Below are 15,766 nucleotides of genomic sequence, written 5' to 3'. Positions count from 1 at the left end.
AAGTCAACAACCCAGGTCCTACATTATCCTCACTTATTTGTACAATCAACACTCTCAATAGTAGACAATTTTCATTTCTCCAAAGAGAATAACCAATAATCAGACCCTCACCAAATAAAAAATCCAAACCTTCCCTTAACTCTTTAATACTAATCCAATCTTGTGGAGGCTGTCATTTCTTTTAAATCCTATTCAGTACTGCATGTTGGGAACGTGATTAGATTATCACCACAGAGATGCGATTTGCCTGATTGTGGGTATTAACATTTGATTAGAGGGAGATGTGGCTCCACCCATTCCAGATGGGTCTTGATTAGTTTACTGGAATCCTTTAAAAGATGAAGCATTTTGGAAAAGCTTGAAAGTCATAAGAGAGCCACAAGAACTACAAAATCCATGCAGCCACAGACCTTTGGAGATGAAGAAGGAAAATGTCCATAGGGAAGCTTCATTAAACAAGAGGCCTGGAGAAAAAGCTAGCAGATGTTGCCATGTTCACCACGTGCATTTCCACTTGAGAGAGAAACCCTGAACTTCATTGGCCTTTCTTGAGTGAAGATAATTTCTTGTTGGTGCCTTGAGTTGGACATTTTTTTTAACATTTTCTTATTGTGAAATGTATACAAAAAAAGCAATAAATTTCAACGTACATTTTACAAAGTAGTTATGGAATAGATTTCACAGTTTGGTATGGGTTACAGTTCCACAATTTCAGCTTTTTCCTTCTAGTGCCTCCAAGATACTGGAGAGCAACAGAAATGTCAATATAATGATTCAGTAGTCATACTCATTTGTTAAATCCTATCTTCTCTGTAATACTCCTTCTCTTTAAAAAACATATATACCTAAAAGCAATATATTTCAAAGTACATCACAACAAATAGCTGTAGAACAAATTTCACAGTTTGGTATGTTACAATTTCACAATATTAGGTTTTTTGTTTCTAGCTGCTCATAGGTACTGGAGGCTAAAAGAAATATCAGTAAAATGAGTTAGCACTCATTTGTTAAACACAACTCTCTCTGTATAACTCCACCATCACCTCTGATCTTTCTCACACTCTGTAAAGGTATTTGGGCTATGCCTATTCCAACTTTTTTTTAACTTTTTTTATTGTATAGTATAACATATATACAAAGCAAAGATATAAAAAAGCAATAGTTTACAAATCACTCTTCAAAAAGTGGTTACAGGATAGATCCCAGAGTTTGTCATGGGCTACCATCTGATCCTTTCATAATTTTCCTTCTAGCTGTTCCAGAATATAGAAGGCTAGAGGGCTTAAATACTTTTTCTTATCATCACAATTGACCTCTTTTTCCTTCTTTTTTTGTGAACAATAACATATATACAACAAAGCTATAATTTTCAAAACACAGCACCGCAATTAGTTGTAGAACATATTTCAGATTTAACATGGATTACAATTTCACAATTTTAGGTTTTCACTTCCAGCTGCTCTAAAATACTGGAGACTAAAAGAGATATCAATTTAATGATTCAGCATTCATACTCATTTGTTAAGTCCTATCTTCTCTGTATAATTCCACCATCACCTTTGATCTTTCCATACCTCTCTTTGGGGTTGTTTGTGTTATGCAATTCTAAATTTTTTATATTGGAAGACAGAATATTAGTCTGTCACTATATGGGGTAAGAAGAACACCACTGATGTTCTAGAGAAGCTGGGCCAGATTTCAGGACTTATCTGGACCAGGGACCCATCTGGAGGTTGTAGGTTTCTGGAAAGTTACTCTAGTGCCTGGACTCTTGTGGAATCTTATATATTGCCCTAGGTGTTCTATAGCATTGGCTGGAATGGCCCTAGTTGGGGGTTAGCAGGTTATGATAGGTAGCAAGGTCTACCTGAAGCTTGTGTAAGAGCAACCTCCAGAGTAGCCTCTCAACTCTATTTGAACTCTCTCTGCCACTGATACTTTATTAATTACACTTCTTTTCCCCCTTTTGGTCAGGATGTAATTGTTGATCCCATGGTGCCAGATCTGGATTCATCCCTGGAAGTCCCTTCCCACATTACCAGGGAGACTTTCACACCTGAATGTCATGTCCCATGTAGGGAGGAGGGCAATGATTTCACTTGCAGAGTTGGGCTTATAGAGACTGAGGTAACATCTGAGTGACAAGAGAGGTCCTCCAGAAGTAACTCTTAGGCATGCCTATAGGTAGTCTAAACTTCTCTGCTACCTATATAAGCCTCGTGATCAAGGGTATGGCCTACTGATTTGGGTATCCCTAAAGTTTGAGCCAGTATCAGGGGATTCCCTGATGGTAAGGTTTAATTGTTCCATAGTCTTTCTTTAAGAAAAATGTCTACTCATATCTTTAGCCCATTTTATAATAGGGTTGTTTGTTCTTTTGTTGCTGAGTTGCATGATTTCTTCATATACACAGGATATCAAACCTTTATCCAATACATAATTTCCATACATTTTCTTTCATTGAGTTGGCTGCCTCTTCACCTTTTTGACAAAGTCCTTTCAGACACAGAAGCATTTGATATTAAGGATTTCCCATTTCTATTTCTTTCTTTCTTTGCTTGTGCTTTGAGTGTAAAGTTTAGGAAGTTACCTCCTATTACTAGGTCTTGAAGATGTTTCCCTCTATTTTCTCCTTGTAGTTTTATGGTATTGACCCTTGTATTTAGGTCTTTGATCCACCTTGAGTTGATTTTTGTATAGGGTGCAAAGTAAGGGTCCCCTTTCATTCTTTTGGCTATTGATATCAAGTTCTCCCATGCCCGTTTATTGAAAAGGCTATTCTGTCACAGTTCAGTGGATTTGGGGACCTTGCCAAGGGTCAGTTTACCATAGATTTGGTTGTCTTTCTCTGAACTCTTGATTCAATTCCCTTGGTAAATATTTTTAAATTTGTGTCAGTACCATGCTGTTTTGACCACTGTAGCTTAGTAATAAGATTTAAAATCGGGAAGTGTTAGTACTCCCACTTTGTTGTTTTTTAGGATAGTTTTAGCTATTCATGGTATCTTTCTCTTCAAATGAATTTGATAACTAGCTTTTCAAATCTTCAAAGTATGTTGTTGGAAGTTTGATCGGTACTGCATTGAATCTGTAGATCAATTTGGGTAGAATCCATCTTAACTACACTTAATCTTCCTTTTCATGAGCAGGAAATGTCTTTCCACCTACTTAAACCTTTCTTGGTTTCTTTTAACAATGTTTTGTAGGTTTCTGTATACAGGTCCTTTACATCCCTGGTTAAGTTATTCCTAGATACTCAATTCTTTTAGTTGCTATTTTGAAAGGAAGTTTTTCCTTAATTGTCTTCTCAGTTAGGTCATTGCTTGTGTACAGAAACATTACTGATTTTTTGCACATTAATTTTGTATCTCACCACTTTGCTGAATTTGTTTATTAGTTAAAGAAGCTTTGTTGTATATTTCTCAAGATTTTCCATGTACAGTATTATATGATTGGTAAATAATGAAAGTTTTACTTCTTTCTTTCTGAGTTTGATGCAACTTGTTTCTTTTTCCTGTCTGATAGTTTCAGCTAGAACTTCTAGTACAATGTTGAATATCAGTGGTGACAAGGATTGTCTCATTCACAATCTTAAGGGCAAGATTTTCAGTCACCCACCATTGAGTATGACTCCAGCTATTGGTTTTTCACATATCATATTGAGGAAATTTCCTTTGATTCCTACTGTTTTTTATTTTTTATTTTTTGCATGGGCAGAAACCGGGAATCGAACTGGGAATCTGGCATGACAGGTGAGAACTCTGCCTGCTGAGTCACCATGGTCTGCCCTGATTCCTACTTTCTGAAGTGTTTTTTGTAATCAGAAAAGGATGCTGAATTTCATCAAATGCTTTCTCAACACCAATCAAGGTGATTATGAGATTTTTCCCTTTTGATTTATTAATGTGCTGTATTACACTGGTTGGTTTTCTTGTGTTGAACCACTCTCGCATTTCAGTATAAACCTCATTTGGTCATTGTTCTAGTTTGCTAGCTGCTGGAATGCAATATACCAGGAATGGAATGGCTTTTAAAAGGGAGAATTTAATGAGTTGCAAGTTTACAGTTCTAATGCCGAGAAAATGTCCCAGTTAAAACAAGTCTACAGAAATGTCCAATCTAAGGCATCCAGGGAAAGATACCTTGGTTCAAGAAAGCCGATGAAGTTCAGGGTCTCTCTCTCAAGTGAGACGGCACATGGCGAACACAGTCAGGGCTTCTCTCTCAGCTGGAAGGACACATGCGGAATACGGCATGATCTGCTAGCTTTGTCTCCTGGCTTCCTGTTTCATGAAGCTCCCTGGGAGACCTTTTCCTTCTTCATCTCCAAAGGTCGCTGGCTGGTGGACTCTGCTTCGTGGTGCTGCAGCATCCTCTGCTCTCTCTCTGAGTCTCTCTGAATCTCCAAAATGTTTCCTCTTTTATAGGACTTCAGAAACTAATCAAGACCCACTCAAATGGGTGGAGACATGTCATCCCCTAATCCAGTTTAACAACCATTCTTAACTAAATCACATCAACCAGGGAGATGATCTCATTACAGTTTCAAATATACATTATTGAACAGGGATTATTCTACCTTTAAGAAATGAGATTTATATTAAAACATGGCTTTTCTTAGGGGGCATACTTCCTTTCAAACCAGCACAGTCATAGTGTATAATTCTCTGAATATGTCATTGAATTTGATTTGCTAGCATTTTGTGAAGAATTTTTGCATTTATATTAATTAGGGAGATTGGTCTTAGTTTTCCTTTCTTATAGCATCTTTACACAGTTTGGTATTAGTGTGATGTTAGCTTCATAAAATGAGGTAGTGTTCCTTTTTCCTCAACTTTTTAGAAGAGATTGAGCAGGATTGATGTTAGTTCTTTCTGGAATGTTTGATAAAATTCCCCTGTGAAACCAATTGGTCATGGGCTTTTGTTTATAGGAAGATTTTTAATGACTGATTGAATCTCCTTACTTGTGATTGGTTTGTTGAGATCTTCTATTTCCTCGAGTCAATGTATGTTGTTCATATACTAATAGGAATTTGTCCATTTCATCTAAGTTGTCTAGTTTGTTGGCATAGAGTTGCTATAGTATCCTTTTATGAATTTTTAAAATTTCTCCAGGGTCTGTGGTAACAACCCCCCCCCCCCATTTCTAATTTTGTTTATTTGCATCCTCTCTTTTTTTCTTTGTCAGACTAGCTAGGGGTCCATTGATTTTATTGATTTTTTCAGTATACAACTGTTGATTTTATTTATTCTTTATATTGTTATTTTATTCTACAATTAATTTATTTCTGCTTTAATCTTTGTTAATTCCTCTTCTTCTATTTACTTTGGGTTTGGTTTGCTCTGCTTTCTCCAGTTCCTCCAGGTGAGCAGTTAAATCATCAATTTTTTTTCTTCTTTTTTAATATAGGTATTTAAGGCAATAAATTTCCCTCTCAGCACTGCCTTTGCTGCATCCCACATGTTCTGATATATTGTATTCTCACTTTCATTCATCTCCAGATATTTACTGATTTACCTAGCAATTTCTTCTTTGACACACTGATTATTTAAGAATGTTAGTTAATCTCCATACATTTGTGAAAATTATGGTTCTTTGGTGGTCATTGATTTCCAGCTTTATTCTGCTGTGGTCAGAGAAAGTGCTTTGAATAATTTCCATCTTTTAAAATTTATTATGTGGTGTTTTGTGCCCCAGCATGTGCTCTATCCTGGAGGACATTCCATAAGCACTAGAGAAGATGTATATCTTGGCGTTTCATGGTGTAGCAGATATATATATATGTTAGGTCTAATTCATTTATCAAATTGTTTAAATTCTCTATGTCCTTGTTGATCCTCTCTCTGGTTATTCTGTCTTTGGAGGAGAGTGATGTACTGAAGCCTCCTACTATTATGGTTGAAATGTCTATTGTTATCTTCAGCTGTGTCAATGTTAGCCTCAGGTATTTTGGAGCTCTTTCACCGTGAGCACAAATATTTATGATTGTTATTTTTTCTTGGAGTATTGTCTCTTTTGTTAATGTGTAGTGCCCTTCCCTGACTCTTACGATGTTTTTACATTTAAAGTCTATTTTTTCTGATATTAGTATAACAACTCCTACATTCTCTTGGTTATAGCTAGCACAGAACATCTTTTTCCATCCTTTCACTTTCAATCTACTTGTATCCTTGGGCCTAAGATGATTCTGTTTTAAGCTGCATATAGACAGATCATATTTCTTAGTTCATTTTGCCAATCCGTATCTTTTAAGTGGTGAGTGTAGTCCATTAGTATTCAAAGTTATTACTGTAAAAGCATTTCTTTTTTTTTTTTTTTTTTTAATGATATCACACTGTTATCTCATTGTGCTTTTGATTTGCATTTCCCTGATGGCTAATGTATTGAAGATTTTTTCATGTGCCTTCTGGCCATTTATATATTTTCTTTGGAGAGATGTCTGTTCAAGTCATTTGCCCATTTTAAAATTGGGTTGTTTATCTTTCTGTTAAATTGAAGGATTACTTTACATATTCTGGATATCAATCCTTTATCAGATATCTGGTTTCCAAATATTTTCTATCATTATGTAGGTTGTTGTTTTACTTTAATGCTAAAGTTTTTGAGGAACAAAAGTTTTTAATTTTAATGAGGTCCAATTAATCAAGTTTTCTTTTGTTTCTTGTGCTTTGGGTGTAATGACTAAGAAACCATTGCCTAACACAGGGTCCTAATGATGTTTCCTCACATTTTCTTCTAGGAGTTTGATAGTTCTAGATCTTTTATTAAGGTCTTTGATTGATTTTGATCAAATACTTACTTGCATATGGTGTGAGGTAAGATCTTCCTTCTTGTTTTTGCAAAAGTAGATCCAGTTTTTCCAGCACCTTTTATGTAAGAGACTATTCTTTTCCAGTTGAATGGTCTCTGCCACCTTGCAAAAATCAATTGGCCATAAATGTGAGGGCTGATTTCTGAGTTCTCAATTCTATTCCATTGGTCTATGTCCATGCCAGTACCATGCTGTTTGATTGCTGTGGCTTTGTAATAAGTTTTAAGTGGCAAGTTAAAAGATCCACACCCCGAAATTAGTAGTGTTTCTATACACAAGCAATGAACAATCAGAAGAAGAAATCAAGAAAAAAAATCCATTCACAAATAGGGGTTTGTGGCTCAGAGGCCAGTTTCTGCCATTTCTTTTTTGTATCAGGAGCTGACTGCCTAATAAAATAGGCTTTAAGCATTATTTGCCCCACTGGGGAGTCAGAGTCTACTTAGGTATATTTTTTCTTAGCCTCCACCAGCCTTCCCTGAAATACAGCAGGGTTTTCCTTATCCTCCTGAGTTATGTTCTGCAACATGTAATTTACAGGTTCAATGGTACACCTCCTTATTCCCTCTATTAGATAAGTTATCATGTGGTCTCGGGCTTTTAAGTCTGCCTGACCTGTCTGGTAGTTCCAATTTGGGTTAGCATTTGGAACCACTACTGCCCATACTGCATATTGGGCAGCCTGTTAATCTGCAAGTTGGTCTGTATGGTCCTGTACTTCAGTCCAAATTGGACTGAAGATGTGCAACAAGAGGAAAGATTGACTTACATTTCCCCCCAGGTAAGTTCATAGGTTAGCACAAAGTTTTTTTTAATTTTTCTATAAATTTTGAGGGGTCCTCTTGAGCATAACATAATTTGTAGGAGCTTGTCATGGATTTAGCCTGATACACTTTTTAGGCAATCCACAGGGTCTTGGTATGGACATATTTAGGACAGGATCAGGAGTGAGGTTTCCCCCAATCCCTTGCAGCACAGATTTTATAAAGTGAAAACCAAATTAACATCTGTAGTTTCCCCAAGAGAAAGGCCCACCAAGGTTTTAACCTTGGAGAGCAGTATCACTGGAGAGCAATAATGAAGGGGAGAAAACATGGTCCAGGCTGGCCCCAGGTGGGTGAGTACTGGAGAGCTGATACCATGAGCAAACATAAGGAAAGAGGGCCTACATGCTCATTTTAAGACAAACAGGGCAGGTGAGGCTTATTGGCACTTTACAGGCTTGGCTCATGTGAATCAGGTTAGCCAAGACTTGCTTATCCAACAAACCTCACTTCTGGCTTTCTGGGGGAGACACTGCTATTGGAATGGGCCCAGTTCCCTTGGGTCCAAAACAGAGGTGAATCCTCAGACCTTCAAGGACAACATATCATTTGGTAGAAGATACTCCAGCCCAGAATTCTGCATTAAAAAATATGGAAAGTCTCAGAAGGCATGGAAAGTTAGATGAGAATGAGGAGAATTCCCATGGAGGCAGAGGAGAAGAGCTCTGTTAAAGGTGAAAAGAGGAACAAATTCAGCAGAAAGAAGGACCTAGGACCCCAGTGGTCAGGAAAAGAGAGTTTGTGGGGAAATCCTGGAGATCCAAGGAGAGAGAGACAGAGACAGAGATTTGATTAGGATCCCACTGGACTCCTTGATATGAAGAGAAGCCAATAGTCAGGTCCCAAAGAGTGGTATCACTCATCCTAAACATTCTTGAATCTTCACCTTTTGACTCGTGAAGTTAAACCATTTACATTTAAAGTCACTACTGATAAAACAGGACATTCTTCTGCCAATTTGTTCTTTATCTTTTGAAATCTTATACCTTTTTTGTTCCTCACACCTTTTAAAACCTACTTTTATATTTATTTGCACTTTTACCACATTGTAAGGACCCAGGAGCCAGGCTCCACCTTGTCTTCCATTTTTATAGTAAGTCATGCAACTGCTTACATGACCAGGACAGACATTAAAAGTCAAAGAAGTTAAAACTCCCATCTCCTAATCACTGTTGGCAAGTAACTCTCATGGGACTCTGCCAAATCTTCAGAGAGTCTGCTGAAACTTATATCGCACCCACCCATCTTGGCATTCCTCTGTCTCTTGGTTTTGGATGGAGTGCAGACATCCATTTCCCAACCAGCCACCACACTTGGTAGGATTATTCTCCTGTTCATAAGTACATAATTGAAATTCATGTGTAATTTTATTTCTGGTTTATTATTTGGTCTCGGGGTTTTACTGGACTGGAATATTTGGTGAGCAAGCCAGGAGACCAAAAAGCCACTGACCATAGAAAGTATGAGTCTGGGGAAAGGAGACTCCATGGGAGTAATCCTCAGGTGGCTTGCTTCCCTGATATGAGGAGGGACCACCCACTTGCTTGATGGCCCTGCAGTCGATTGGCCATTTTTATGTGAAGTACAGCCAGATACAGCAGGCTGTCTTGAGGAACACAGAGAAATCCACAAATCCAGGAGGATAATATCAGGGTGGACTGATTATTTGATGTGGGTAGGGGTTGCCCCTTGCTTGGCTGTGCTGCACTCAGTTTGCTGTTGTAGTGTAGAGTGCATTGAGCTTCAGAAGATGGTCTCAGAAAGACAGAGAAATCATCAGATTTGAAGGATGCATTGAATGAGAGCCTATACTGTGTAGATAAGAGTTTAGAAATATTAGCATGCTGTTATCTAGAGTAAGAGGGAATATCCTGGCTTGCAATGACTAGGATCCAAAGGTTTGGGATCCCACAGATTCTTTATCTTACGATGAAAATAAGAAAAAAGAAGTTTGGGAAGCAAAGGGTGGAGTGACACCACCTTTGTTTGCAGTGTTTCCAAAGGTTGCCTCTTTAATATAAGGAATTAACACTCAATTATTTCAGTTCTCTAGTATTCATGTAAATAGGGCCAGTCAACTTAGTTTCACCCTCTCCTGGAAAGAAGAATAAATGATTTTCATCATGCTTCCATGAGCCTATTTACATAGCCTGTCTATCTGCCACAGGTTCCTAGCAAAGGATTTGGCTAAGTGGAAAAGTTTAACTCAATTTCATTATATTGATGATGCCATGTTAACCAGTAAAAGGATCAGCAATGCTACAACCACAATGAGGTAATGAAAATAGCCTGCTCTTGCATGTGTCACAAGCATTAGAAATCGGGGAAAATAAGGTCAGTTGGCCATGGTACTGGCCAATGCAGTCACACTGGTTGGGAATCCTAGGCCCATGGGATAGGACTTATACACAAACTATGTAGCCAACCTGGGACTCCCCATACCTCAAGGCATTGTATTATGATTGTAGACACATTATGCCTTGGCCAACTGTGGATTTGACTCCAGAAAACTCCTTGCCATTGCAGGGAGAAATAGCATAGTACCTACTAACGGAAACTTGGTTTGTATTCATTTTGCTCTTAGCATCATAGCAAATACCTTTCTTCAACAGGCTTCTGCAATATTCTATGTGCAGAACAGATCTCCGAACTCAATGTGTATTGAACTGTCACTGTTGGGTACTTCCAGTCTGCCTTGGACTGTGACTCCTGTGAAATGAACTGTAAAGAGTACCTTGCTGGTCTGGCATAATTCATCCAATCAGAAAAATCTGGAAGAGATTATTCTCATTTAAGACTTAAATAACATATTTTATCAATTATCAGTAGAATGGTTTAATTCCCTTGCTTGGCCATAACAGCATCACTTTGTGTAGTTGTTATCTCTTTGTGGGAATTCTTTATGTTCTATTTTCTCTTATACTGTTAATGAATACAATATCTGTCCTATGGTCAACAGTCTCCTGTGTGGGGGGTGGACTGTAAGGATCCAGGGCCCAGAACCTGCCCCCTCCTCCATTTGAGAGTAAGTCATGCAGCCACCTACATGACCAGGAAAGACTAAAGGTCAAAGAATACAAAATTCCCAACTCCTAATCATTGTTGGTAAGCAACTCTCATGGGACTCTGCTAAATCTCATGAGAATCATTGTAACTCAATCATGTAAAAGTCTTCTTAAACTTATAAATCACTGCCACTTGGCATTCCTCCCTCTCTTGGTTTTGGGCAGAGTACAGACTTCCATTTATCAACCAGCGGCTATTGGGTAGAATTATTCTCCTGTTCATAAGTCCCTAATTAAAGCTCATGGATAATTTTCTGTCTGCTGTGTTCTTTTGTCCTGAGACTGTGCTGGGCTGGAACACACATTGAGTGTCTTTTCACATCTATCTAGATATATTTTTCATATATTTTCCTTATGGTTACTGTCATGGTCAGGTTCATGTGTTTCAACTTGGCCAAGTGGTGGTAGCTGTTTGTCTGTTTGGGCAAGTGCTGGCCTGCTATTACTATGAGGACATTTCATAGAATTAAATCATGATCATGTCAGCTGCATCCACAGCTGATTCCATTTGTAATCAGCCAACAGGAGTGTCTTCTGCAATGAATGATGCTTAATCTAATCACTGGAAGCCTTTTAAGGAGGATTCAGAAGAGACAGGATCTCTTCCTGCTTTGGCCAGCGAGATTCTCCTGCAGAGTTCATCCAGACCCTCCATCAGAATCATCAGCTTCACAGCCTGCCCTACAGATTTTGGACTCTACATTCCCATGGTTATGTGAGACACTTTTATAAATTTTGTATTTATGAATATTTCCTGTTGATTCTGTTACTCTAGAGAACCCTAACTAATACAGTTACCATAGGGTTAAATTTTAACATCCTAAATACATAACACATATTTGTTTTGATGCCAAATTAACTTCAATAGCATGTACCTTCACCATTCTTTAGTACTTGTTACTACTTATATCTTATATCTTTGTTCACTGTATGTCCAAAAGGGTAGATTTATCATTCTCTTTATGCATTTGCATTATAGCACCTGTAGGAAGTAAGAAGTGAAGTTACATACCGAACTATACAATACAATAATACTGGCATTAATAATTACCCCCAGATGTTACCTTTACCACAAGTCTTTATTTCTTTATGTTGCTTTAACCACTGTTTAGTGTCCTTTCCTTTCAGTCTGAAGAACTCCCTTTATTATTGCTTGTAAAGTCAGTCTAGAGGTGATGAACTCCCTCTACTTTTGTTTATCTCATAAAACCTTCATCTCTCCCCCCATTTTTGAAAGAGTCTCACTGGATATAAAATTCTTATCTGGCAGTTGTTTTCCTCTAGTACATTAGGTATTTCAACCCACTGTCTTCTTGCCTTTATGGTTTCCAATGAGAAATTCGCAATCAATCTAATTTGGAATCCCTTGTATGTAACACATTGCTCTTCTATTGCAGCTTTCAGAACTCTCTGATAGTTCCTTGCATTTGAGAAAGGAAATCAAATGTAATCAATATATGATGGTGTATTTTTCTTCATAATTGTCCTGTTTGGTGTTCTCTGAGCATCATGGATGTGCAAATTCATATATTTTACTAAGTTTGGGAAGCATTCTGTCATTATTTCCTTGGCTATTCCCTAACCCTATCTTACAATTACATTTCTTTGGTACAAGGGAGGGAAAATAGAAAGAAATTCCCTTCATTCTGTTTTTATGGCATTATGTCAGTACAAACCCATTAAGGGCTCTTCCAAATTATGTTATACCCAGGCAACTGGTTAGAAACTTATTCTTCATGACTTTTTTCTTCATGGAAGGAGGAAAATATTTTAAATAATCCTCTTTTAGTCTCTATTAAAAACCGTTGTAACCAAATATAAAACGTCTATTCCAATTATGCTAAATGGAAGATGCCAGGCAGCATAAGCTAAAATATAGGGAAGTATATAGCCCTCCAATGGGACTCTCAATTACAATCTGTAAAAGACAGGAAAAGTAGTCATAAATTTCCTATGTCCAAATTTTTATAGCTCTCTAACAAAACAAAAACCTTCGAAGAACGTGTCACTTGTGTTATACTCATGCCTTAATTTCTATTAGAAAAGAAAATCTTCTTAATAATTTCCTCTTGAAACTTGGTTGCTAAAAGGCATGAGAAAATATACCACTAAGCCAGTTAATTGGAATAAGCTAAAGTAGAACACTCATGAGAAAAAAGGAAAACCAAACTCTGTTCCAGGGGAGGCTACTGGAAGCCCAAAAAGATAGTGATGTAAGCCCAGGTTTCCAGGAAAGTCAGATTTTGTTGGGCACCTATTTCATTAGCCAGCCTGTCCCTGACATACAGAGAAAACTGCAAAAGCTTTCCATGGGCCTGCATACTCCTAATAACGACATATTAAAAATTTCCTTTTCTGTCTTTAACACTCTAAACAAGGCCACAAGGAGGAGGAAAGGCAAAGAGAGGTAAGCAAAAGACCAGAACAGCCTCAGCTTACTGAGGTTGCTATTAACAACGTCTTGTTTCATAAGGCCACCCAAATCATGGCTCCAAAAAGTCTCAAGGGCTTTTGCTTCAATCATGGGTCAGAGGGCCAAACTGGCAGAGAAGGTGCCAGAAACCTCAAAACAACCTTCAAAACTTGCCCCAGGTACCAATGACACGGGCTTCTGGCCCAGGGACTGAACTTTCACCCAAAGGGCTGGGGGCAGGACAGCACCTAAATCCTGCTCATGGAAAGTAAAGAAGACTGAGGGTGCCTGAGGCTGCTTATGGGTCTGCTGATTTCATATCTGACCAACATAGAGGAGCCCCAGGTGATGCACAATGGGACAGGAAAATTATTATTATTATTTCTTAAATAACACTGGAGCCACTCTGTGTAAAATTGTGTATGCACACAATACTGGAATTTAGTTTTCTCTGTAAAATAATATAAATTGTTAGTCTACTCTAAATGGAAGGTTAAAAAGTTTTTCTTAACCATCTAAGTATTCTGTCTAAAAACTAAAATTTTATATCATGTTAGAATAATATCCTTGTTGATATTTGTTAACCTTCTCTTCCTTTACTTCAGAAAACAAGTATTCTCACTCTTAAAGGAAAACTGTTATGAAGGATTTGTTCTTTCATCTTGTAAAAATGAAATACTGAAATAATTTAACATATTAAATATTACAAAAATCTATCCTTCTGTTAAGTTCAATTTGTATAACTAAAATGTTACTCATATATTTAAAAATTGTATAAAATTCCTTAACAATGTTCTCACTGTCCATGTTACATCTTAATACTTATCTGTATAATAACCAAATTTACTTGTCAGTTACATTACTTTACTCTAAGGCTTCTCTAAAAGTCCACATGGTCAGAGGAGGACCAGAGGAGAAGAAGATGGTGGTGGCCGCCAGCACGTGTGGAGACGAAGGACTACTCTGAGGACCCTGAGAGACCCATGGACATTTTGCTGGAAGATGCGGAGGCGGAGAATGAGCCTGCAGAGTGCGCAGTATATCCGAGGCTGAAGAACTGAGAGGCAAAAAGCTGGAGCCTGGCACAGACGTGCAGAGCTGCAGAGACCATAGGAGTGCAATGATGGGAATGTGGGACTAGGAAGTAAACCAGGCCACGTTCCTTGGGCCTGTTACCCTCACCAGCAAAGCTGCATGACCAGCTACTCCCAACACACCCTACGCACCTGAAACTCATTACCCACTCCCATTTCCTGTGCTCCAGGCACCCCCACCACACCAGTGCCCAGTGTACGTACATGCCCCAAACCCCATCCCAAGTGCAGCACAACCCACCTTTCCTGCACACATCCCAAAAACTACTCTCCCCTCCTTGTTCCTTGCAGGCTTCTGCCTGTACATAAAGGTTACATGCACTAACTTCCATACTTGGGCTACCCCTGCCCCTCCACCCATAGTGTCACACAGCCTCACCCCACCTCCCAGAGCTCAGTGCATACGTTTATGGAACTCCTAGGCCCACGCACACACAGGGGTACCCAATCACATCATTCATCTCTTGGAACTGCACGTTACAGCAGTCCTAGAACCACGATTATGTACAGCCATCAGCCTCATTCCCAGCTCTGAGAAAGTGCTGACCCACACAGCCAGGTCACAGCTGCTGCCAATCAATGAAGGCATAATGCCAACCTGCAGCCATAGTTCTATGCATGTGCACATAGTTAGACCAGCACATAACAGGGTTTCGACTCCCAGACTGGTGCATCTACACAGCTAAATTCTCCCTGGCTGCTGGGTGCCCACATTCACAGGCATCAGCATAACATCCCAACCTGCATCCATACCTGCCCTGAAACAAATCACTGTACTGAGTGCTCCACCCTGTGCCCTGCTCCCTGCTGTACAACCATCCCACAAACATAAGGCATTAGACTACTAAATAAAATCAACTCCCAAAGTAAATCAATCGAGGTATTTACATGCCACAAAGACAACAAAAGATCACTAAGCATGTCACAATGAAGACAGATATAACCCTGCCTAATGACCAAATTAAAACACAAGAGGAGACACAGACATTGGAACAACTAATCAAAGATGTTCATACAACTCTACTTAATAAAATATGTGGGATAGCAAATGACATAAAGGAAATCAAGAAGACAGTAGAAGAACACAAAGAGGAATTTGAAAGAATAAACAGAAAAACAGCAGAAATCATGGAGATTAAAGACTCTGTTGACCAAATAAAAAACATACTAGAGGCACACAATACCAGATTTGAAGAGGCAGAAGAAAGAATAAGTGATATAGAGGACAGAATAACTGACTTCAAAGACTCAAAAAAGCAAATAGAAAAAGCATTGGAAAAATAAGAGCTGGAATTTAGAGAAATGATAGACAAAACAAAGCGCACAAATATGAGCATCACAGGTGTCCCAGAAGGAGAAGAGAGGAGTAATGGGAAAGAAAACTGCCCGACAATCATAAAGGACATAAATATACAAGGGAAAAAAGCCCAACAAACTCCAAACAGAATAAATCCAAATAGGCCTTCCCCAAGGCACACACTAATCAGTCTGTCAAATGTTGAAGAAAAGCAGAAAATCCTGAAAGTGGCAAGAGAAAAACAGTCTACTACATACAA

At 38.4% G+C, this 15,766-nt stretch overlaps 1 protein-coding gene across 8 annotated transcripts in view; it reads right to left on the bottom strand.

Moving 5' to 3' along the window:
• Nucleotides 1-15,766, bottom strand: part of LOC143670263 (uncharacterized) — a 277,128-nt gene that overhangs the window by 245,830 nt on the left and 15,532 nt on the right. The gene's annotated exons all lie outside the window — the stretch shown is intronic.

The sequence above is a fragment of the Tamandua tetradactyla genome, chromosome X, assembly GCF_023851605.1.
Source record: "Tamandua tetradactyla isolate mTamTet1 chromosome X, mTamTet1.pri, whole genome shotgun sequence".
NCBI lineage: Eukaryota > Metazoa > Chordata > Mammalia > Pilosa > Myrmecophagidae > Tamandua > Tamandua tetradactyla.
Note: the sequence above shows the minus strand (reverse complement) of the source record. Positions and strands in the feature narration are given on the sequence as shown.